Here is a 27,397-nt window from a genome sequence, read left to right on the forward strand (position 1 = left end):
ACTTTTGTAAGTTAGAACGGCAGAGTAAATGAAGTAAAGTAAAACACTGAAATTATGCACAACCTCACTTTCCCATATGGCAAAATAAAATATATTGTTCTGTAACAGAAATTGTAGTGCTTATAGAAAATATTCTATACCACAAAGCATTATAATTTTAATAATGTTAATTCCCAATGAACAAAGATATTAGTAGAAAAGGAATTCCAAAATTCTTTTCCTCCTAAAATTCTTTAGGGTTCCAAAATTCTTTGAACCTGAAATATGAAGTAGAATCTGATTTGTACCTATGGTGAAAGATGACCTCCTTAGCTTACCAAGTGTTTTAAGTGTTACTGATCATTTCCTCTTCCTAAATCACTAGTACATCTCCGATTAGCTATGGTGTTTACTGAATTCTTAGCATTATTCAGCTTCCCTTTAATCAAGTGGAGCCTTGTTACAAATCCAGTCAGTTTTTTCTTTGAAATGAGTCAGTAACTAGTTCTTGCATCTGTGAAGCTAAAAATCCTGTTCTTCTGCCATTTGCTTGCCTGGCAGTTTAGTACTGAGTATGATTTAGTTAGAAGGATGTTTAACGTTAGGGATGATTTGGATTGCATGAAATAAGATAGTCAGCTGGTGGAAGCCAACTCAGGCCGCACATATTTAAGACTGAAGTGCTGAACCTGCGTAGTGCATGTAGCTGATTGGGAAGTTACCAAAAAGGAGTCACACAGCCTATGTGCTGCAGACTGGGTGTGGTCTAAAATGACCTGAGGTTTCCAAATCTGGCTTTTTTCCTCTTTGGATAACACCAAAACAATTTTCTTCATTATTGAAGCATCTAGCTGGCTCTACATTTTCTTTTTAATATTAACTCAGGGAGAAAAATTTATTCAGGGGGAAGAAAGTTACGGCCTAATCCCAAGTTTTTGCAGAAGATAAAGCTTAGTGGTACTAGGGTGCACAAGTCTGTGTTTGTGTAGCTCTAAGATAAGCAAAATAACAGTATCTTATTGTGTTCAGAAAGTAGAGAAATTTGAGTGTAGTAAATCCATCAGTCTCTCCAATATTTTCAGTAGAGGCTGAGTTCTTGCTTCAATTGCATTGCTACTTCATTTCTTTAGCACCCGTGAATTTACTAGCTTGTATCAAATCTAATTTTACTTTGAATGCAGTATATAAGTAGTAGTAAGTTTTCCTTTATAAAGCCTGAGCTACTCAACAAAAGTGTATTCTTTTACTTCTCAGGCAGTTGATCCGAGCTGTTAGCTCATGTTTCTGTAGATTGAACATAAACAAAAAAGTTATTCCCTAATTCCACACTACTATTTTATTTATCTCACAGTATGAGTGAGGAGACCTATCTATTAGCTAGCTGGATTTTTAAAGTAATTCTTTACTCCATATCTGGGAAAATCATCCCACCTTACTCTGTGTGAAAAATAAAGCTTCTCCATACCCATGTTGATAGAGTTATTACCACACTGTAGGTGAATTACTGCTGCTTTTGGTGTGAAGAACCACATCCTATTTCTCTTCTCAAGTGGCAGGTGTCTCCTTACTTTTCCTCTTTCCAATTTTTATTTCCCTTCCAGATGTGTATCCCTCCTAATCTGTAACCTTGCTTTAATTATAAGAATTAAAAATATGTTTGTTGACTGAACTTAGTTCCTTTAGTTAAATAACAGTCGTCAGAAATTGACGCATCCCTTTGGACATATATAGGTGTATTTACTGATGAACATCAGTTATTATTAAACTGATGAAACTGCTTTCAAATAAAGAAGCTATTTTAGGATAACTATATACAGAACCCCAGTTTTTGAAATTATTTATGTGCAATGTTTTTTTTTAATCCCAAACCAGCCTTCTAACAACATCGAGCATCTGAATAAACGCTGTCTCAGGAAATAATGAAAGGCATTGTATACTTCAAAGGTTCCTGAAAGTTCTTTTGTTCCACACTAGATATAGCAATGCTTGGTTTCTTAGAGGTTTTTTACTATATTTTTACTGAATTCTTTTTCCAGAAACCTAAAACAATACTGCTGTACACATGAAAAGTCAGATTAGCCATGTAGGTCTAGTTTAGCTATATGTATTTAATGAAATAAGTTTTTCCTTTCACTGTAGAAAAGAAGCACAGCAGAGAACTGGAGACTCTACATCAGAGACCCATGAGCAATAGAACAGAGTTAAAACAAGAAGGTATTGTACAATATGGGAAGAAAGAAAATTGAGTTGACAACTAAAGAAAGCTGGACATCGGGATGTATATTTTTGGAGATTAGGTACCCAAAGTTACCGTTTAAAATGGATTTTAAATATGCTACATAAAATAAAACATTTAAGTATTTTTAAATGGCATTGATGAGTTGGGAAAAAAAAAAAAGGAGCCATGTCTAAAAAGAAAGCGGGAACCATAAAAGATAATGTCATATGTACTTTTTGTTCTGAGAATTTCTGCTGAATCCTGAAATACTGGGTTTGCATTTTGACAGCTTCTTGGGACATGGAGAATACTAATGAAAACTGAGGGTCCATCCATGGTAGGAAGCCGAACAGGATACCCCCACGCAAAGCTGAGGATGTATAAGGGTGAAACAAAGAAGGAAACAACAGGGAAATTTACCTGCATTAGCAATAATGCTAGATAAGGCTGGGTGCAGTGGCTCATGTCTGTAATTCCAGCACTTTGGGAGGCCAAGGTGAGCTGATCAATTAAACTCAGGAGTGTTAGACCAGCCTGGGCAATATGGTGTAACCCTACCTCTACAAAAAATGCAAAAATTAGCTGGCCATGGTGGTGTGCACCTGTAGTCCCAGCTACTTGGAGGGAGGCCTGCTGAGGCGAGAGGATGGCTTGAGCCAGGGAGGTCAAGGCTGCTGTAATTGTGCCACTGCACTCCAGCCTGGGTGACAGACAGCCTGTCTCTAAATAAATAAATAAATAACAGCAATGCTAGATAAGTGGTGGAAGAAAGTTAAAACTTCCTTGAAAATGTAACAGTAATGCTAGATAAGTGGCAGAAAAAAGTAAAAACTTCCTTGAAAATATATAAGCAGAAGTTGGCCCTCAATGGGTCTGAAAAACACTTGAGAATTTAGCCTAGAATGTTCCTGGCTAATTGTGCACCCCGGCAACTGGCAGAAACAAGGAATTTAGTTTCCATCTAGGCCTCAACCACATTCTATCTACAGATATAATTCCAAGGAAGATGAACATTTGCAATCAAAAATCAAAGAACACCCAAAGATGTCATAAGTAAGAAAGCAGTAGACCCCAAAACCATAAACATTGGGATTATCAGACAGAATATACAACCATATTTAATGTGATTAAAGAAATAAAAGAGAACCTTGAAAACACAGGTAACGATTTTAAAAATAACTATTATAAATAGAACTTATAGAAACTATTAATTTAATAATTAAAATTCAAAACTCTATGGGAAGATTAACCAGAAGACTAGATGTGGCAGAAGACAGAACTGGTGAAGTAATTTCTGAAGAAAATGTAAAACACAGTCCAGAGAAACAAATGAAGACTATGATACAGAAGTTAATAGTTGTGGAGAATGGTGGGAGAAGGTCTAAAATACTTCTAGTTAGAGTTCTAAAAGGAAACTATAGAACCAATAGGGAAGAGGGAGTAGAATTCAGAAAGAACCCCCTAAATTGTTGAAAAACATTAGTCTTCAGATCAGGAAAGCTAAATAATGGCCAGGTGTGGTGACATGGACCTGTAGTTCTAGCTATATGGGAAGCTGAGGCAGGAGGATTCCTGGAGCTTGGGAGTTCAAGGTTACAGTGAGCTATGATTGTGCCACTGCACTCCAGCCTAGGTGAGAGAACAAGACCCTGTATCCAAAAAAAAGAAAAAGCCAAATAAATTCTAAGATTAAGATTAAGAAATTCCCTTCATCAAAAATCACCATAAAGTGAAAAACCACTGGGAGATGACACTTGCAATATATATAACCAACAAGTAACTAGTATCTCTCTAGAATATATATGTATAATATGTACAATATATACACATACATAAAATATATAATTATATATAAATGTAATATATATAACTGGCAATATATATAACCAAGGTATTAGTGTGTCTCCACAATGAATATATACATATTCAATGTATATAATGTATATATGCACATAATATAATTATACATAAAAATGTTATATACTCATATGTAACATGTTTTTTGTTATGAATTAAAACAGAGAAATGGACAAATTCAACTTATTTCAAACTGAACTTCTTATCTTCTTCCAGAGAGCAGCTCCACCTACTAACTCAGTTGGAAAAAACCTCCAAATTATCTTAAACATCCTTCTAAATTCTCTTAAACATCTTCCTTTGCATGCCTATAGCCTATTCATCTCCTTGTTTTGGTGATTCTCTATCTGAAATGTTTTCTAAATTGTCCCCTTTTCTTCTAGTTCCGCTGACACTAACTTGGTTCAAATCTTCAGGATACATATTCCCTTTAGCCTAGGGAAATACAGTTCTAATTGATTTCCCTCTCCTTCCTTCATTATTTGTTCTTTCTGCAGTGCCAACAGAAAGCTTTTGTTTTTTAACACAGTTAGAACAAGCATTCTTCTATTCAAAAATTCACCATGGGTCGGGCGCTGTGGCTCAAGCCTGTAATCCCAGCACTCTGGGAGACCGAGGCGGGCAGATCACAAAGTCAGGAGATCGAGACCATCCTGCCTAACACAGTGAAACCCCGTCTCTACTAAAAAATACAAAAAATTAGCCGGGCGTGGTGGCGGGCGCCTGTAGTCCCAGCTACTCGGGAGGCTGAGGCAGGAGAATGGCGTGAACCAGGTAGGCGGAGCTTGCAGTGAGCCGAAGCTTGCGGTGAGCCGAGATCGCGCCACTGCACTCCAGCCTGGGAGACAGAGCGAGACTCCACCTCAAAAAAAAAAAAAAAAAGAAAAAAAAAATTCACTATGGTCTATAAATTATGACTGTTCATTTTTCAGTTTTATCAAATTATGCATACACATAGCTTAAAGAATCACTGCCACTACCATTACTACTGCTATAACCATTTGGGTTCTCATAATGAATTTCCTTAGGGGTTTCCAGTGACTTCTGATCAAACGAAAGAGGTAAAGATTTTCAATGTCCATTTTAAAATTTTTCATGAGAATTCCCTTGTCTGTTTATCTTGGCCTACTATTTGAAAGACTTAGGATGCCTTTCGTCGTCTTCTCTGTTCTGCCTCAGGGACAACTTAAGTCCTATGTAATTAGTTTTGATAATACTTTGTATCAAAGCATATAACTATATGACTTAACTTATTACATACTTGGCTTTATTTAACTATTTCATATTTATTATTATTATCTCTTCAGTGACTTCCCAGGCCTATAAAATGCCAACTGAAGTAACTGCTTTCAAAATTTTCTTTCTGAATATTTTTATCATGTCCAGCAACATGGGTTAATCCAGTACCATGAATTACAGATACTTAAATAACATATTAATTGGTCTAAATTTTAGGTGAATACATAAAGGAAGGAAGAAACTTAATCTTCCAGTAATATATATGGTTTTTGGAAACAAATAGTTTTTATTCTTAAATGCTACCTGGCTGATGATGCTATTTTTCTACTCATCCCTTCTTCCCTTCTCAACACGTTTTCTCCAGAAAGTCTTTTTCAAAATTTTGCTTTATGGGGGTTTTGGGAAAAATAAAATAAAGCAGGTAGATGCAGGGGTGGTAGAAAAGAAACCTTTAGCCAGCAACAACAACAACAACAACAAAACCTCCCTCAGCAGAATTGGAGTCCCAAATAGTCACAAATGAACAACACTTAACGAGGCTGTTCTTACCACTAATAGTGCTTTACATGCAGGGATTTCTGGTGAATCATTTGTCATTTTCATTTCATTGACAAGCTCAGAAGGAATTTAAAGTCAGATAAAAGATGTTTCTATTACTTTAGACTTCTTGGAAATCTCAAGTGAAAAAGTACCATCATGGCACATGGAGTAAAACTAAATCTCTCCCTTTCCTAGTTTAGCTAATTTTTGTTGTTGTTGTTGTTGTTTCAACTTCAGATATAGTTGGGAAAATATGTGTTTATTTTAAAATCAGCATTATGTGTTTATTTTAAAATTTGAAACAATTACTTTAAATATGGATTATTTAAAAGTTTTGCTAATTAAAATAATGTATCAACGCAGTGAAATTTCAGTATTTAAAAAATATTTATTTTTAAAGTATTAACTGACATTCAAGATAAAGAAGGAAGAGATTCTGCTAAAATGTAGAATTTTGACTGATGGATGAAAACATCAGAAAACACTCTGGAATAAAATTCTGTTCATAGGCTATGGTTACAACTGCCTATTTTTAAACTACTTTATTGAGATATAAGTGATACACAAAAAAACTGCACATATTTAATGTACACAATTTAATGAGCTTGGACAAATGCATATACCCTTGAAACCATCACTACAGTCAAAGTAATTATCATACCCATCACCTCCAAAAGTTTCCCTATGCTCTTGTTTGTTTGTGTAGTAAGCACCCTTAACCTGTGATCTACCCTGTTAACAAAATTTTTACGTGCACAACACAGTATTGTTAGTCGTAGGCACTATGTTGTAGAGCACATCTCTATAACTTATTCATCTTGCATAACTGAAACTTCATACCCATTGACAACTCCCAAATTCCCCCTTACCCCATCCCCTGTCAACTACCATTCTACTCTCTTTCTTTGAGATTGATTATTTTAGAAACCTTATATAAGTGGAATCATATAGTATTTGTCCTTCCATGGCTGACTTCTTTCACTTATCATAGTGTCCTCAAAGTTACCTAAATTTGTTGCATTTGGCAGATTTCCTTCTTTTTAAAGGCTGAATTGTATTCCATTGTATATATTAAATATATACCACAATTTCTTTTTTAATTTTTTTTAAATGTTTTAAGTTCAGCAGTACATGTACAGGTTTGTTACATAGATAAACTTGTGTCATGGGGGTTTGTTTACAGATTATTTCATCACCCAGGTATTAAGCCTAGTAAACATTAGTTATTTTTCCTGATCCTCCCTCTCCTCCCAACCTCCACCCTCTGGTGGGCCTCAGTGTGCGTTGTTCTCCTCTGTGTGTCCATATATTCTCATCATTTAGCTACCACTTACAAGTGAGAACAAGTGGTATTTTATATGCCATATTTTCTTTATCCATTCATCTATCAACTTACATTTAGGTTGTTTCCACATCTATGCTATTGTGAATAATGATGCAGTGAACATAGGAGTGCAGATAATCTGTCTGAGATCCTGACTTTGTGTGTGCATAAATTTCCACTAGTGGAAATTTCTGGGTCATATAGCAGTTCAATTTTTAATTTTTTGAGGCATTTCTATATTGTTTTCTATAGTATCTACACTGTTTTGTATTCCCACCAACAGTGTAAAAGGGTTTTGACTTTTCCCTGATGATTAGTGATGTTGAGCATACCTATTGCTAATTTGTATGTCTTCTTTAAATAAATGATTATTCAAGTCCTTTGCCCAGTTGTTAATCAGGATACTTGTTTTTGAATTTGATTTGTTTTTGTGAGTTCCTTATGTATTTTGTATATTAACTCTCTATCAGATATATGGTTTCCAAATACTTTCTTCATTCCATAGGGAGCTTTTTAATTCTGTTGCTTTATTTGCTGCACAGAAATCTTTTTCATTTGATGTAGTCCCACTTGTCTATTTTTCCCTTTGTTGCCTGTGCTTTAGGTGTCATATCCAAGATGTCATTTCCAAGACCAATGTCAAGAAGCTTTTCCTTTATGTTTTCTTCTAGGGGTTTTACAGTTTTGGGTCTTAGATTTAGCCTTTAAATCCATTTTGAATTTATTTGTGTGTGTGGTGTAAAGTAGGGGTACAATTTCATTCCTTTGCATTTACATATCCAGTTTTCTCACCACCATTTGTTGAAGAAGTTATTGTTTCCCCATTGTGTATTCTTGGCACCATTGTCAAAGAATAGTTGACCATATATGTATGAGTTTATTTCATCACTCTCCATTATGTCCCACTGGTCTATATATCTGTCTTTATGCTGGTACCATACTGTTTTAATTATTGTAGCTTTGTAATATATTTTGAAATCAAAACATGTGTGATGCCTTCAACTTTGTTCTGCTTTCTCAAGACTTTGACTATCAAGGTCTTTTGTAGTTCCATATGAATTTTAAGATTGTTTATCCTATTTCTGGAAAAAAAAAAGTCTTTGGAATTTTGATTGGGATAGCATTGAATTCATAGATCATTTGGGGGTAGTATAGACATTTTAACAACATTAAAACTTCCAATTCATTAATGTGGGGTGTCTTTCCATTTATTTGTGTCTTCTTTAATTTATTTCATCAATGCTTTGTGGTTTTCAGTGTACAAGTCTTTTACCTCCTTGGTTAGGTTTAATTCCTAAGCAAATTATTCTTTTTGATACTATTATAAATGGAATTTTTTTTCTTAATTTCCTTTTTACATAGTTTGTTGTTCACATATAAAAATGCAACTAGGGTCAGGTGCAGTGGTTCACATTTGTAATCCCAACACTTTGGGAGGCTGCGGTGAGAGGATCAGTTGAGCCTAGGAGATCAAGACCAGCCTGGGCAACATAGGGAGACCTTGTCTCAAAAAAAATTTAAAAACTAGCTAGGCATGCTTGCACATGCTTTTGGTCTCATCTACTTGGGAGGCTGAGTTGGGAAGATTTCTTGAGCCTGGAGGTCAAGGCTGCAGTGAGCCATGATCATGCCACTCCAGCCTGGGTGACGGAGTGAGACTTTGTCTCCAAAAAAAAAAAAAAAAAAAAAAGTAACAATTTTTACATGTTGATTTTATGTCCGGCAACTTTACTGAATTCACTTATTAGTTTTAACAGTTTGATGATTCTCGTGTGTGTGTGTGTGTGTGTGTGTGTGTGTGTGTAGTTTTTAGGGTTTTCTACATATAAGATCATGTCATTGGCAAACAGAGATAGTTTTACTTCATCTTTCCTGATTTGAATGCCTTTTATTTATTTTTCTTGCCTAATTGCTCTGGCTAGGACTTCCAGTACTATATTGAATAGAAGTGGTGAGAAAGAGCACCCTTGTCTTATTCCTGATCTTATAAGAAAAGCTTTCAGTTTTCCACTTTTGAATATGAAGCTGTAAACTTGTCATATGCAGCTTTTATTATTTTGAAGTAAATTCCTTCTATACCTAGTTCTTTGAGAGGTTTTTTTTTTTAAATCATGAAAGGCTGTTGAATTTTGTTCATTTCATTTTCTAACTATTGAGATTAATATGTGATTTTTACCCTAATTTCTTTTAATGTGGTCTATCACATTTATTGATTTGCATATACTGAATCCTCCTTGACATATCAAAGATAAATCCCATTTGTTCACGGTGTATGATCCTTTTAACATCTCGTTGAATTCAGTTTTCTGGTATTTTACTGAGAATTTTTGAATCTATGTGCATCAAGAGTATTGGACTGTGTTTTCTTTTAGTTTTAATGTCTTTAACTTTGGTATCAGGGTAATACTGACTTCATAAATGAGTTGAAAGTGTTCCCTTCTCTTCAGTTTTTGGTAAGAGTTTGAGAAGGATTGGCATTCATTCTTTATATATTTGGCAGACTTCACCAGTGAAGCTATTTGGTTCTGGACTTTTCTTTTTTGGGAGATTTGTGATCACTGATTTAATTTCCTTAGTTGTTATTTGTTCAAATTTTCTATTTCTTCATGATTCAGTCTTGGTAGGTTGTATATTTCTAGGAATTTCTTCGCTTCTTGTAGGTTTTACAATTTGTCGGCATATAATGGCTCATAATAGTCTCTTAGGGTCCTTTGTATTTCTTGGCTTTAGTTATAATTTTCCCCTTCATTTCTAATTTTATTTATATGAGTCTTATCTCCTTTTTTTGGTTAACCTAGCTAAAGGTTTATCAGTTTTGCTTATCTTTTCAACAAACAAACTCAGTTTTATTAAGTTTTAAAAATATTCTCTATTTAACTTATTTCTGCTCTAATCTCTTATTTTCTTGCTCTCCTAACTTGCTAACTTTGGGCTTAGTTTGTTCTTCTTTTTCTAGTTCATACTTTGTGGTTGGAAAAGATACATAATATGATTTCACTTTAAAAAAATTTGTTCAGACTTGTTTCCTAATCTAACATGTGATCTATCCTGGAACATGTTCCATGTGCGTCTGATAAGCATGTGTATTCTGCTGCTGTTGGCTGAAATACTATGTACGTGCCCTTTAGATCCATTTGGTCTATAGTATTATTCAGGTCCATTATTCACTTATTGATTTGCTGTCTGGCTGTTCTACCTGTTATTGATAGTAGGGTTTTGAAACCTCCTACTATTATTGTATTGCTGTCTATTTCTCCTTCAGTTATGTCAGTGTTGGCCTCATATATTTATGTACTCCAATGTTGGTGCATATATATTTATAATTTATATATAATCCTGATGAATTGATCCTTTCACTATAATATAACGTCCTTCTTTTTCTCTTGTGAAAGTTTTTGACTGAAAGTCTGTTTTGTCTGATACAAGTTTAGCCATTCTAGCTTCCCGATCAAATTCATCATTTTTTTCCATCATTTCTGTGTTCTGTTTCTTGGTTAATTGATTTACTAGTCTTTTAGTCACCAAAGTATAAACCTTGGACTATTTTCTCTCCTTCATGGTCATGAGTTCTGCAATTTTGTCTCTGAAAAGCCTCTTGAATTTCCTTTCTCCATTCATTTTTCATTTTCTTGATTCAGAGCTTTACTAGCCTATTGTATTATGCTCCTAATTGGTCTTCTACTCTCTCTAGCTTCTCAATGTGCCTTTCAGTAACTTTGATTATTTTGCATTAAGAACTTTGATTATTTTGCACTTGTTATGGCATTAACTCTAACTTTATTAATAGAGCAATTAATGTTCTTTCTAGCCTCAGTATTGTTATTGGTGGTGGTCAAGGGTAGGTCTTTAAAGCACACAGACCTGGATGAAAATTCCATTTTCAGGACTTCCTGTGTAACTTACTTAGGCAGATTTCCTAATTTTAGTAAGACTAGTTTCCATATCCACAAAGTGGTAATGATGAGAGCAATAATAATTTCCATTTCCTAGAATTTACTTAGGGATTAAAGGAGCTATAATCCACTTAAAGTGCTCAACATGTAGCATACACTTAATAAGTTAGCTTTCATTTCTGTTTTCTACCATTTCATCCACCATTCCTATTGCCTAATATGCTATGAGTTTTTCCCATTTCATCAGTCTTCCTATGTTTCCCTTTCTCTATCTGATACACTTGTTTACTTGTTTTCAAAGTCCTACTTAAATGCCACTTTTTCAGTGAAGGTTTCCTGGGCTGAACTGACTTAATTAATCATTGTTTCTTCTGAGTTTCTCCGTGCATATTCATACTAACAATTGGGTTCATAACACTGTAACATAGCTATATGTTTGAAAAGGCTCTTTCCCTTATACATTGTATACACCCTTAAAGGTTGAGACCATATCTGGTCCATCCTTATATCCTCAGTACCTAACAAAGTGTTGAATGAAAGAAAATGTAAATACTTCCATTTCCATCCTGGTTTTGTTCATCTTGAACTAGTTACCTGAAAATATAGACAGCTGAAGGTCTTTCTCAAGGATAATTTAAGAAATAGTAAATTGACAGCACATTACTAATTTAGCAGTACTTTAGAAAGTTTGGAAAATAAAAGTAAAAATTTACCCACAATCATGCAGTCAGCACAGAATTTCTATTATTTTTTGGTGTTTTTCTTTTAATAGTTTAGCTGTACATTTGCATAGCTATAGTTCCAGTACATGTTTAATTTTTTGTTATGCTTTTTAAAAACACCATTATGTTTTAGGTACTTCATATGCTTTTATGGAGCATTTATAGCCATTGTTTTAAAAAGCTACTTAAATCTTCACGTGAGTATTGAACAATTTGAAATTTATTGTTGTATATTCCCATCTACCATTTTTCCTCTTTTTCTAGTGTACATAATGCTGTAGTAAAAAATTGCATGACAGTAGCATTTTGTATATGGTGGATTAATTCTCTGATATACATTTCTCAAAGTGAGATTAATGGTTTAAAAATGATTCACTTCAGTTACATGCCATGCTAAGATTGTAACTACAGTGTTTAAACAGGCCACTAATGAAATTGGAATATATTGGGGTAGAAGGATGAGGAGGGAAATATATTTTCAATAAAATTATATATTCTTTAAGAAAAGATACTCTGCCTTACAGTTTTTTGCTATCTCCTCTTGTAAAAAAGCAATGTTTATTTATTAATATTTATTTACAATTTATTTATTGAGTACTTTAAGTGCTGGGCATATGCAAAAGGATAAAGCCAGCTCTCAAAAAGCTTCAGTTGACTGGGAGGAACAGACATGTAAACAGGCAACTAGACTATACAGAAGTAAAGACTTCAATGAGTGTAAGTACATCCACTTATTAAGAAACACACAGAAAGAACAACCAAACATATTGCAGGGTTCAGAGAATTCATTCAGAAAATCCTGTGTTAGTCACCAGAGATAGAGTACTGAAGTTCAGGGAGCTCCAAGTCTGGGAGAGAAGACTGACATATATTTCTGGTGGAAACTTATTTTTGTAATGACATTCTTGAAGTACTTAGAAGATACTTTCCAAATCACTAAAAAAATAATGAGCTACTAGCAAGTACTTATTGATCATCTATGATGTCCCAACAACCAAGTAAACTTGGTATGTTTAGCTCTATTTTAGAGAGGAGAGAACTCCAGTGCAGTACATTTCAGGAACGTGCTCACGATCACACAACTAGTAAATGATGAAGGAAGTAGTTGTACCAAAGTTTGGAAAGTTTAGAAAGTTTGGAAAATAAAAGTAAAAATTTTTTTTTCTTTTTTTTTTTTTTTTACTCAGAGTTTAACTTTTTTCAAGGAGTTGACAATCTGGATGGGAGGATGACTAATACATTTTAAAAATAGAGAATAATTAAACCCAAAATGGTACAGTAGGGACTATGGGTATGATATTCAGAGGATAGTTTAATGGAGGTACACTAATAATTAGACTTCAAGCAGAGTGTTAAATTTGAGTTAGGTCCTGAGGAAATTTCATAGACAAAGTGGAGAGAAAATACTTGGTCATGGAGTAGCAGAGCAAAATAATGCAGGGATAAAAAGCAGAATGGTAAGTTCAGGGTATTTTCAATGTTGCATATATTTAACTGCTTCGAATTTAGTAACCCACTTCCAACCATTATGAACAAAAAGACTTTATTATGAAAATCTATTTTAGATTTTTAGAGACTTAAAAAAAAATCTGTCCTGAGAATTTGGGCACAGTGAGGGTATGCAATTGATAGAAAGTTCTGGAATCCAATATGCTTTCTCTACTACCACACTGCTCTGGGCAGGTGAGGTAAGGGTAATGGATGGGGGTGGGAGGAGAGAAAGCCTAGAGTACTGGGTATTGTCAAACTGTCTCCTGTCCAAGCATGAAGCAGACCCAATTCTGCTTAGTTTCCCAGATTGCAGAGCTGTCAGAAGGAAAGGAAAAAGTATATGAAGTTTCTTTTAAGGTACACACGTGTGGATTGGTGTTTCCTTTCTTGGCTGTGGGCAGGCGCCTTCATCACAGTACAAAGAAATGTTCTTGATACTGTGGGGATTTGCTGGCACAAGTTACAATGTGCCACAGAGGCACCTTTCTTCTCTTTGCAGAGTTCTGTAGGATGGGTGACAGGGCAAACACACAATAGGCTTCTGAGATATGGTGTACAGAGCCTGAAAAGGAAGGGAGATAAATTTGCTCTTTTACCTCAATCATGCTCTTATAATGAAATCATATTGTAAAAAAGAAAAAGCAGTTTATAGTTCATAGACATTAGCTTTTTGGCTAGGAGATGAGGGCTGCTCTTTTAGCAGACAGGTAGGCCAGAAGGTGTAGAAAATGAAGCTTAAAGAACTGCTTGATTCTAAGAGGATTCTTGGAAGGTCATTCAGTAAATGTCCTTAAAATCTATTTGGGAGGCCTTTAAAAATAGGAGTGATAAATTTGTATATTCTTTGACACTTTTTCACATGTTTCTGCCTACAAATGGATGCAGAGAACTAGATTAGATAACTTTACTCCAGCCCTGCAAATCTATGCTTACGTTCATATCGTTTAGCCTAGGGGCGTCTAATCTTTTGGCTTCCCTGGGCCATACTGAAAGAAGAATTGTCTTAGGCCACAAATAAATTACACTAACACTAACGATAACTGATGAACTAAAAATAAAATTGCAATAAAATATAATGTGTTTTAAGAAAGTTTACAAATTTGTGCTGGGCTGCATTCAAAACAAACCTGATCCATGTGTGGCCCATAGGCCACAGGTTGGACAAACTTGTTTTAGCCCAAAGGAACTGGCCTTTAGATATTTACAAATATTTAGTAGAAAAACATTACAAAGTCTGCCTTGTAAAAATAAAATTTCACAATTATTAACATGTTTAAAAATTGGATTCCTAGGATGGAAGTTTTAGAAAGAAATTCATGAAGGGTTTGTTGATTGATACAAGCATACTTAAATAATCTTGTTTCTTTGCAGTAGAGGGGGTACCTTGAGATATTCTGTACTTGACACCTACATATAAAGAAAAAAGTCTACCAATGAGGGCTATGTTCCTTATTATGCCTCTGCCTTGCTTTTGTATTTTGGGCTCGCATCCCTAAATAAATGAGCAACTAATCTTCACGAAACTTGAGTCTTCTGCCAAGTATACATGTTATATGTAAGTATAGGTGTTATACTTAAAGAGGCATTGCATGCTACTACAATGTTTATGAAGCCTTTACATTCTCTGGTTATGGTTTCTAAATGCCCCTGGTTAAAGTGCAAGCAAATAGGAAATTGTTACTTCCATATGGGTCTCTTGGGCTCCATTCATTAAGTAAACACCTAGTATGTGCCAGTCATAATTCAAAGTATTAAGAATACAATGAGAAGGCCTGGCACGGTGCCTCACACCTGTAATACCAGCTACTCAGGAGTCTGAGGTAGGAGAATTGCTTGAATCCGGGAGGCAGAGGTTTTGGTGCTTGGGCAACAAGCGTGAAACTCCGTCTTGGAAAAAAAAAAAAAAAGAATACTATGAGAATATGATAGACATTGTCCTTGTCACTAAATATTTATTATCTGAACTCCTAAGCTCTTTAGACAATCCAGTAATAATTTAACATAATTAGAAGAAGTTCCCTCTGTAAAAAGCTAAATTGTTTTCAGAATTATTGTAATACAATAGAAAATTTGGGAATTGGAAAGGACCAGTGAATGTTTCCTTTTGAGTCAAAAATACATTTTAAAATGACTGGTAGTTCTAGATAAATCAGAGTTTCCAAGTTATTCATGTGGTAGAATATAGTATATTTTCATAGATCTGCAACAGCAGCTTTGGTAAGGGAGGTATGCAACTAAAACCAATTTCAAATTTTGTTTCTGATTTCCAGAATCGTTTTCTGTCATAACTCTGGAAAACCAGCACCATGAATTTTCAAAATTATCATTAGGCAGCTCTGGCATAATTTATGTTAAGAGGTTTTGGCCTGTTTATGTACCCTGGAATTTGCCAAAATTAGTAATGTGATATTTCACAAACCTATAGAGCACTATAAATAAGGACACATGCCTATTGGGGAGCACTGTTTGTTTAAATTCTTTTTTTGTGGTATTCATGAAATGCAGGGGACTTCCAACTCAAATTCTGCAATATTAGGCAGCAAGTTGTATTATGAACCAAACCAGATGGTGGTCAGCTCTCTTCCTATTATCTATTCAATACAGCGATGATTACCAGATCTTACTTGTGACGTTAACATTTGGAACAGATTAGCAGCAGTTAGCCTGAAATAAGAAACCTCCATTTCTCTAAAAGGCTCAGAACATATCATGTTGTAAAATCAGAAAGACTGGTAAGAAAACTTATCAGGGAAAGAGTTCACTGCCTACCTTGGTTTTTCCCTGCAGGATGTGTCATTTCCCTTTTATGAGTGTCTATTCAATGGAATTTTAATGTGGGTTATTGTGAGGATTAGGGTCTGTTAGTCTATCACCCTCCTGAGGTGTCCTGTCCCACAGCTTGTCGAATTTCTCTCACTGTAGCCATGATCAGTCTAGGCCTTGGGACAAGAGGGATTGTCTGCATTTTCGGAGGTTTCCTACACAAGAAGTTTATGCACACACGTACATACACACAGCCCTTACAAGTTCAGACTTTCATCCAGCCTCTGAAATTCATGAAACATTTGAGCTGCCTAGATCTGGCCTGTGGATTTGTATGTAACTGGCTAACTGCTTTGCTTGATCTGTCAATGCCATGTACTGTCTACTTCTCACAAATTTTTTTTCTCTTGGCATCTCTTGGTCAAGTCAATTCCCACGGTTTTTATAGGACCAGGAAAAACTAGGGTGTGTCCAGCATTTCCAATTTTGTACACAGGTGAAAGCAAGTCAAGGTGAACACTAAAGGGCAGCAAGTTTTAGAGTACAGCTATCAGAAAGAAATGTTGAAATCGACATATGACTGAGTTTGACTTCTATTTTACAGTATAGAAAACTGAGGTACTGAGAGGTTAAAGGATTTTCCCCAAAACACACAGATGATGTGAGTGGTAGAGGTGATGGGAAAAGGCTGTGAATGTTGCTAATATATCAGCATTCTTTTATGACCACGACTCAGAGACAGATAGGAAAAGGTAGATCCTCTACTTTCTATACCCAAATGGTGGCAACCCTGCTCTTGTTCTGGTAAGCCAAACAGCCTACCAAAGAAACCATTCAGTGAGACCAGCTACCTCTGTGCATTTCTGTTTATTCTTTAGCCAAGACCTTGCTTCAGGGTTGATTGAAAAGCCTTTTGCCTGCTTCTAGGTGTGATAGGAAATGCAAATTTCTCTTTAGGGATGGAGTTTTGGAACCTCTTGCACTGTGCAGAGTTAGGGAGGACAAAAACAATGCCTATTTCCAAGAGGATAAGAATACCTCACCTGGTCTACTTGAAGTGAATTTTAGGATGCAGTTGTTAGGAATGCAGATAATGAAGTTAAGAGATCTGGAGGAGAGTGACAAGAAGGCGTGGGGGTCGGTGGGGAGAGAGAGAGAGAGAGAACCAGGCAGGGAAAAAGTACTGCAAGAAGGAGATTGTTCTTTATTATAAAAGTAGAAGAAACATTTTTAAGCACTTCTAACTAGGAATAAATACGTGATAGGATTTACATTTTGGAACTATGTGGCTGCAGTCTAGAAGAAGGATTCTTCAAGAGTAGGCTGGGCATGGTGGCTCACGCCTGTAATCCCAGCACTTTGGGAGGCTGAGGCGGGTGGATCACTTGAACACAGGAGTTCAAGGTCAGTCTGGCCAGCATGGCACAACCCCGTCTACCAAAAAATACAAAAGTAAGCCAGGTGTGATGGTGTGCACCTGTGGTCCCAGCTACTCAGGACGCTGAGGTGGGAGGATTGCTTGAGCCCAGGAGGTTGAGGTTGCAGTGAGCTGAGATGGCGCCACTTCCCTCCATCCAGTCTGGGCAGAGAGCGAGATCCTATCTCAAACAAACAAACCAACAAACACACAAACAATCTGTCAGGGGTAGATGAAGACTAGTTATGAGGTTAACACAGTTAGGAGGAAATTACATACTTCAGATGAATGAAAACTTTGAATGGGCTGCTCCTTCAAGTCTTTATTCTGCTCATTATCTATATCTACTCATTTCTAAGCTATATTTTTAAAAGAAAATTTGTTATACCATATATATTAAACTTTGAATTTTTTAACTTAACAATTTTTTTGTGAACATTTTCATCATTTTTTTCTATGTTATGATACAGAAATATTATTTCCTCACATGAGAACATCATAATTTATTGAATCATCCCCTATTGATGGATATTGAAATTTTTAATTTTTCAATAAACACTACTGTAATGACTATCATTGTAAATATATCTTGCCTATATTCATGATTATTTCACTGGAATAACTTCTAGAAATAAAATTTCTGGGACAAAGAGCAATCAAAAGTCTTAAATTTGCTGGACATTGCCACATTTTATAACACATGGCAGCAATTCAAGTTCCTTTGGCAGAACCCAAGAGGCTGCATGTGAGTTGTACCCAAGAGCTGATACCCAAGAAGCTACATGTGAGTTGTAGCCAAGAGCTGATACCCAAGAGGCTGCATGTGAGTTGTATACAAGATCTCCACACTGTATGTGTTAGTTGTGATTCTTATTATGTGACGTACCCTTTAAATAATCAATACACCAGTTACTTCTCTTGTACCAGATATTAAAGTTAAAATTTGGAATTGGAAATGAATTGTAAAATTTGAATTAAAAACCTATTTTTTAAATTAGTGGTAGATCTAGACTTATCAGATTCTCCAACTAATTAATAATGTGATAGAATAGGTAAAAGTTTATCTATCCATCTCCAACAAATACATTTTCTAGCTATGAATAAACATAATAATCCCTGCCTGCAAGCATTAAAAAAATAGACTTTTAGAGAGCAGTTTTGGTTTCATAGCATAATACAGGCATTTTATAATTTAAAAAAACAAAAAAAATCAGGGACATAAATAGATACATACTTTTGAAGTGAAAAAATATTTTTCTTTAAACTTTTGATAAGGTAATATTATAATTGGTTAATAATTGGAAGTATCTACAATAAGGAACTATTATTTTGTAGTAGCCACAAACATGGTGAAGGTAAATGAACTTATTTAGGTCTAATGACAGATTTAAAATAAAACATAAGCGGCTGGACGCAGTGGCTCACGTCTGTAATCCCAGCATTTTGGGAGGCTGAGGCAGGCGGATCACCTGAGGTCAAGAGTTTGGGACCAGCCTGGCCATCATGGTGAAGCCCCCTCTCTACTAATAATACAAAAGTTAGCCAGGCGTGGTGGCAGGCGCCTGTAGTCCCAGCTACTTGGGAGGCTGAGGCAGAAGAATTGCTTGAACTTGGGAGGCAGAGGTTGCGGTGAGCCGAGATTGTGCCACTGCACTCCAGCCTGGGCAGTACAGTGAGATTCCATCTCAAAAAACAAAACAAAACAAAACAAAACAAAGAAACCATAAGCAAAACAGATGATATGTTTATTACATTTTTCTTTCTTTTCCCTAGTCAATATTCATGAGAATTTTCCCTGATGGAGAAAAGATTTTCAGTGTATTGAGAACTTTTATTCTCACTGTGGCATTTATGTTTCTAATAAGATGAACATATGGCAGACTGGAAAGAAAATAATTTGTATTTAATACAATTACTTGTTACATGTTTACATGCCACAAACTTACTTTTCAATTAAAATAATACCTAACTCTGATTCTTCTTTTTTCTAACTTCAAACACTATTCTGTTAAATACTAGATACATAGTAGGTGCTGGGATTACAGGTTTGAGTTACTGGGCCCACCTGGAGGCTTATTTCTTTGAGGCTTCAGAGATCCTCATTTAATAGGCCCTTTCCTTTTTCCTATTTGCCAAACACCAAGACGCCTTTGGTGTCTCATTAGACAACATTTTCTCTGTTAAATCATTGTCAACTAACACTTCAGAGGGAGAGTTTGAGATATTACTGTTTTCAGGAATAATTGCATTTTATTAAGAAGATCCTTGAAAAGAAAAAAATAACTTTATGACTTAAAATAGCAATGTATAGCAGGAGGAATTTTAGATAATAAACTATGGGTGCCATGTGGAAAGTTCTTTTTACCGCTGGCAGTGTTTTCCAGCATTTCTCAAATCATACCTGATAAGCTGATGCCAAGTTGATTGACATTGTCTGTCCTTTTTGTCAAGATTTTAAAAGTTATTTTTTCATAATCTGCCTTTTGTATCTACTATTCTCCTTTCTCTCCTCAATAAAGAAGAAGCTGGCTTTTTTCTGTGATCTGCCTTCTGATCATACTGTTTTCTTGAGATTTGTGATGTCCCAAAGGCCAAATCCAATGGGTACTTGTTAGTTCCCATCCAGTTTAACAACTCCTTGCTAATGACTTTCCCTTTTGAATTTCTTTTTTTTCATTGCCGTGTATCATTCTCTTAGTTTCCTTTCCCCCTCTTCCAATATATTTGTTTCCAAGCACGTTCATTAGCTTTTTCTCTTCTTCCTACATGGCATGTGGGTACTTCCCATATATTGGCAAGTCTCTTCTCATTTTGTCCTAGACTTTCTCCTTGGGTGATTTCTTTCACTCTCTTGTCTTTAGCTCTTCTCTCAATGCCCACTGCTCGCTGACAGCCTACCCTCTCTCTGGAGCTCCTGAACATTGCCATTTGTATCCTTTTAAGATGTAAATGAAACAAACTCAACATCAAACTCATTATCTCCTATTTTTGTCTTCTTTTGCATTTTCTATCTCAATTAGTGGCATCACCATTTGTGCAACAACTCTCCCCTCCCCAAACTGCTAGATAATTCATATTTATCCTTGAACTCCCACTTCTACATCCAGTTGACCACTAGATTATTTTGTTGGGCCTTCTAAATTTGTTTAACAGCTTCTCTCAATCTTCAGTGCTCATCTTTTAGGTTTTTAAACTTTCACCTCCCCTAACCTGTCTTACTACAAGAGTCTACTAACTGTAGGCAGAGTACCTACATTGTTCTCTTTCAACAGTAGAGTTTTGTCACTGCTGCTGGATATGTTCGTTAAACGCCTCTTTATTGAAAATTTTGATAGCTTCCTATGCTTACAAGCAAATCTTTCCTTCTTTCATTCATTCAATTAAAATAATGAATACCTACCAAAAGGTTGAGGCTGGGTAAATATTGGTGAACAATGACTAATGCTCTATATTGTTTTCTTTATTCAATGATCTAATTCCAACTTAATTCTATGATACCCCTTCTCCATACCCCTCCTCACTGCCTCCACCTCACACTACTTCGTTCTTTAAAACGTATTCTTTACTTCAACTATTCAGGTGTATTATACATTCTGCTAAGATATGCTCTACCATCCTGAGGGCAATCTTTCAACCCCTTCTTGCTTCATAAGAACAGATCTTGGACCTAGAATACGATTTTACCAAGAGATAAAGAGTTTTCACAGCCTGTACTGGTCTTGTCATCTTGTGGGGGAATAACTTTCCTGTTTCAGGCTTCATGTGCATTCCTTTGTTCTGCTTAAGTATGTGTATTGTATGGCATCTCGCCAACCCCACAAGTATCTATCTGTCCACTGTGGGAAGGGGATGAGGTCTTTCTGCAACAGCACAAGAGGGGTGCATCAGGCCAATTGCTTTGCATCAGCTGCTAGGAGGGACCAGCTGGCCATGGAATACTGACACCCACTACTGAAGCTGATCTTGCTCTGTCTCATCTCTGTGGAAGGAAAGTAGTATTCCATCCAGTGCTTGACAACTGCAATACCAAGACACAGTGAGCAGAAGTGCTTGGATTTCTACTCTTGATAATAGGCCACTTGCTCAACACATACCAGGTTCCAGTTACCTGGTAGCATTTCTGGAATGCACATGACAGTATTCAGTTAACATTGAGAACTTAATGAATGCAGTTCTCCTTTTCCTGACTTCCTTCCAGTCAGCCTCATCTTCTTTCTAATATCTGAAGTGTGAAGGAATTTTTTAAAATTTCCCTTTTAAAGCACATCTACTGTTAAAAACTATCCTCATTGTAGTCTCACTCTATAACCAATGGAAGAGATGACTTCCTCTGCTTGCTCTAGCCCAGTCAGAAATGTCCCCACCATGGAAATGTATGCCTGTTTGTATTGCTTTCTTATTTTTGATGTATGGCAAAATTTTCATGAATATAGAAAATATTTTGTTATTGAACATCTGTAGTTTTAACATTTTATATAAAAGTGGCTTTATCATATTGTATATATCCTTGTACCTAAATGAAATCGTACTGTTAAAACATTTGCAATTGTCTTTTAAACCCTTAAGATATAAACCCCAGCTTGGCATTGACTGAATGAATGTGTTCTTGTCTAATTTGTGATATGGAGAATCACACTATGTTTTAGTTGATGTTGTTAATAATTATTGATTGGACTGGTTTAGTTGATGCTGTTAACTGTTCTTTGAGCTTTCCACCATTCAGACTTTATTATTCAGGTCAACTTTTCTACAATACCAGCTATTATCCAATTACCTTTTAGAAGTAGACATAAAAAGAGTAAGAAAACCATATTTAGGGGAGTGGTGGAGAAGACAGAAACAAGTTTGAGTATTACTCAAGATAGAACAAGCCTATGCTTCACAGCAAACAAATCTCCAGATCTCTTTGGCTTAACTCAGTGGGCCCAGGTGACTCTCTAGGAAAGTTTCTTCCATATATTAACTTGACCATTGAGGTCACTTGGGTCCTGTGGTTTCACTGTCTCTTCACAACAGTAAGACATCTTGGTAGAAGAATAGAGTGAATGGAGGGTTCATAACCTTCAAATCCTACTGGTCAGAGCTTATAAGGCCCCACCAAATTGCAAAGGCTGAGAATAGTAGTCAGTATTGCCAGTGAGAACATAGCTAGATTTGTCTAAATTTTGAGGAGGAGGGTCAATCATGGGAAAGAACGCGAAGTCTAAGAGGAAACTAACATTTATTGGGTAGCTTTCTGCAGAAGTTCCCAACCCTTTTTTATTTAAGGCATTAAATATCTCAGTATGTTTTTGAATTGATTCCTCGGCTGAAATAACTAACTAACAGTGCCATGAATTGAATGATTAGGTCCAAACAACTTAAAATGTATTTATACACTAACTTAGTAGCCGTTTGAAAATAATACACATACATTGAAAGAAAGATAATAATTTTTATTTCAGCCTTAACCACAGATACTTATTCACTAATGAGATGTGTGGGTTTCTTGGACACTGTGCACCTCTCAGACCTTGGAATCATACTAGATCCCACCACCTTCATTTCCTGTTTCGAAATGATTTTCATGTTTACTGGCTTTTTATCCAGCCACCACCACAACTTAGCTCAGCGGAGATACGACATCAATGAAAGAAATGTAGTATGATCTAATGTTGAAACTGTACACTACCTTGAGCTAGTAGTTCACACAGTGACTGACAGGATTTGAGCATTGTAGTATTTTCCTCAACACTGTGAAATATCCCATGGCTCCCATGTAAGCATGCTGCAGTGCCCTCGGGTGCTTCAGTGCCTGGTTTGGGAAGCCTACGTCTGTTGGCCTAGGTACTATATATAAATCACCTACTACTTAACAACAGTTTGGAAGGTAGGTGCTATGATTTTCAAGTTGGACGTGAAAACTAAAGTTTGAAAGGGGGCATGCGTTCCACCCTAAACCTCCTAGTTAGTAATTAGCAGAGCAGAGGCTTGAACCCAAACCTTCTGGCTTTAAACCCCATTGCATCATGCCATGTGTCATGAGATTTGCAGGATTAAGGTTTTCACAGCTTCCTCTCCCCATGACCTTTGCCTGGTTTCAAGCAACATTGAAATTACTATTTTCTAAAACATGTGGAAATGCTTGAAACTCATGGAAATGATTTTAAGTCATGTCTACTTTTTAGCTTTAAGGCACACCTGCTAGAAAATAAATTTTCCTGAGCAGAGATTAAATAACTTTACAATGGCCTTAAAATGGCTCCAAGAAAGATTGTTTAAGATCTGAAATCAAGACAGCAAATTTCTAATTAACTTGTAATTATTTTACTGCTAATTTTTAATGTGACATTTAGTAAGAACCACATATCACTTTTCTCCAGCTGTCAGGACAGTTCCTATAAACTAAACCTTCTTCACCAGCTATTGCCTAATTCAGTATGGTCCATGTTGGAATTTTTCCAACTCTGCCTGAACATTATTGCTAAGTCTCAGCAGACCCATGCAAAAGTGAACCATAACTATAATCTTTCATGTTACTCATAGTTCTATTTAATTATCTGAAATACTACCTGATAAATAGTGCAATCAGAAGAATTTCGGTTTAACAGTAACTACTTCCACATCACTTTTCTGCTGTCATCTGATTTGAAACAGGTTTTGGATTACTACCTCTAAATTATGTAAACTCCTAATCAATGATTAATTTAAGAGTCTTAGAGCTGCTGGTTTGTGTGTGTGTGTGTGTGTGGTTCTTATGTGTTAATAAATTCAGCCTTAGGAAAACACACTTTTTTTCCTTCCCTAGAGTTTTTAGGCCTTTATTTTCTCCCAAGCTTGTTGAGGGGATAAAGGATAAGTAGCTGGAACCAAGGAAGAGTAAATCCTTGCAAAAGAAATTTGTTTTCAAAGAAATTTCACTTCACATAGAACTAAATGTGTATTTGCATTAAATGCCCCTAACACAGGTCATAATTCAGAGAAACATCTGAATAGTGGAAAAACTGTTCTCTACTTAAAAACAAATTCATCATCAAATGGAAATAGACTAACATTTATTAAGCACCATGTAAATGCCAGGCATTTTACATCTATTACTTTGTTTGAACCTAAATATAACACTGGGAGCTCAATTTTATGCCCTTCATTTTGCAGAGGAGGAAATCGAAGGTTGAGAGTTTTAGGAGATCTTCCAAGTTTATAAGTGAATAAATGTTAGTGCTTGCGCTCAAAGTCAGGTGTGTCTCACTTCACAGCCATGGCTTTTGCCTACAGGATTGCACTGCCTTCAGATCATTTATGTTTTGTAATGGTGATTATATGTGAAAACATGGTATTAATTTTTTGTTGATCAAATATTTATTTGGTAAATAAAATGTGACCAGCACATTTATAGGAGTGAATTAATGGAAATTATGATTATTGACATTTATTAAAGCTGTATATTTGTATTTTCTAAAAGTCAGTGATTTATTTTCAGCCTTTCTGTAATTTTTCATTAAGGATCTCAGAAAATCCCGGTGTGTTGGTGAGGATCTGCAATGTTGAAAAAATGTTGGACTGGATCCCAGGAGACCTGTGTTTGCCTCTTCTACTTGCTATCTCTGTGGTCAAAAGAGTCAGTTTCTGTATTTGTGGCTCAGTTTCTTTATTTGTATAATGAAAGGACTGGAATATACAATCTCTGAGATTCTTCTGAGTACTACAATTCTATGATTTTACTAAACACACTCAACTTTTTCTTTTCTTTTTTTTTTTTTTTTTGAGACGGAGTCTCGCGCTGTCACCCAGGCTGGAGTGCAGTGGCCGGATCTCAGCTCACTGCAAGCTCCGCCTCCCGGGTTCAGGCCATTCTCCTGCCTCCGCCTCCCGAGTAGCTGAGACTACAGGCGTCCGCCACCCTGGCCGGCTAGTTTTTTGTATTTTTTAGTAGAGACGGGGTTTCACCGTGTTAACCAGGATGGTCTCGATCTCCTGACCTCGTGATCCGCCCGTCTCGGCCTCCCAAAGTGCTGGGATTACAGGCTTGAGCCACCGCGCCCGGCCTTCAACTTTTTCATTCCCAAAAATCCATGTGAGTAAACTGAAATGCTGGGGGTGTATATAATTCAGAGCTGACGAAATGCCTTCAGATTTGGCTTTGGAAAGTATAAATGAAGTACAGGGAATGAAACTTTTAAAACACGATACCTATTATATTAGTTTTTTACCGCTTAGAGCACATTACCACTCATTTTGTATCTTAAAACATTACACCTTTGTTATCTCCCATCCATGGTTTAGATGGGTCCTCTATTCAGGGTCTCACAAGGGTACAATTAAAGTGATATTACTTGGCTATGTCCCTACCCAAATCTCAACTTGAATTGTAATAACCCCATATGTCAAGGGCAGGGCCAGGTGGAGATAATTGAATCTTGGGGGGCAGTTCCCCCATACTGTTCCTGTGGTAGTGAATATGTCTCATAAGATCTGATGGTTTTATAAATGGGAGTTCTCCTGCACAAGCTCTGTTGCCTGTTGCCATGTAAGATGTGACTTTGCTCCTCATTCCACCATGATTGTGAGGCCTCCCCAGTGATGTGGAACTGTGAGTCAATTAAACCTCTTTCCTTTATAAATTACCCAGTCTTGGGTATGTTTTTATTAGCAGCATGAGAACAGACTAGTACACAAGGTGTCAGTGGACTGAATTTATTTCTGGAGCTTGGTTTTTTCCAAGCTCAGGTCAATGGCAGAATCCATTGTTTTGTGGTTGTAGAATGGAGATCCCTGTTTGTTGTTGTTGTTGTTGTTGTTGTTAGCTGTCATCCAGGAGCAGACAGTGTTCAGCTCTTAGAGGTTGCCTGCAATTTTTTGCTGTGTAGCCCCCTCACAAACCTTCTCTCAAAGTCAAGATATTTACTTTTTCAAGCTCAATAATGGATAGTCTCTCCCTCTGCCTGTTAAGACAGAACCTTATATAACTGTCCTGGGTTGAATACTGTCTCCCCAAATTCATGTCCACCTGGAACCTCACAATGTGATTATATTTGGAAATAAGGTCTTTGCAGATATAATTGGTTAAGGTAAGATGAGGTTATACTGGAGTATGTAGGCTTGATCCAGTGACTGATGTCCTTATAAAAGAAAACAGATACACACAGACACACAGAGGGAAGATGGCCATATGACAATGGAGGCGGAGATTGGAGTTACGCTGGTACAAACCAAGGAACACTAAGGATTGTTGGCAACCACCAAAAGCTGGAAGAGGCAAGGAAGGATTCTTTCCCTAGACCCTTCAGGAAGAGCGTAGGGCCTATATGCACTTTGACTTGAAGTTTTGTGCCTCCAGAACTGTGAGAGAATAAATTTGTATTGTTTTAAGAGGCCAAATCTGTGTTAACTTTGTTTCAGCAGCCTGAGGAACCTGATGTAATAATGTAATGTAATCATGAGAATAACATTCTATTACCTTTCACAGAAAACAGTAAACAAATCAAGAGAGAATTTGTCATATTCTGTCCATGGAAAGCAAGTCACAGGTTCCTTCACCCTATAGGGGAAAGGACTGACTGGGGATCACCTTAGGATATGTCTGCCACAACAATGCAAGGTTATAGTGTTTTATCTTATGAAAGTGGGCCTCTTTATTGTGTAGGAATTCAGCAGCTCTATCTAATTCCCTTCACAATCTCAAGTTATTTCAAAGTTATATACAGAGGTATTTGTTTTATTAAAAAGTTTCAGCATAACTGTTATCTTCTTAAATGACTGCTCTGTTCTTCAGGGTCCATCTATCTTGACATTTAATTGTGCTCTTGTCTTTTAAAAAATTGATTTGATGATATATTAGCTGTAGGTTGTTTTAAATATGAAAGTTAGCTGATCATTTGAAAATATAAAGCAGAGAAACAGAGAAGTTTATTAGCTAAACTCTGCCCTCTTAAAAGCATCATTAGCCCTCCAAGAGATGTTGGTCAATTGACTCAA

The sequence above is a fragment of the Theropithecus gelada genome, chromosome 8, assembly GCF_003255815.1.
Source record: "Theropithecus gelada isolate Dixy chromosome 8, Tgel_1.0, whole genome shotgun sequence".
Classification (NCBI taxonomy): Eukaryota; Metazoa; Chordata; class Mammalia; order Primates; family Cercopithecidae; genus Theropithecus; species Theropithecus gelada.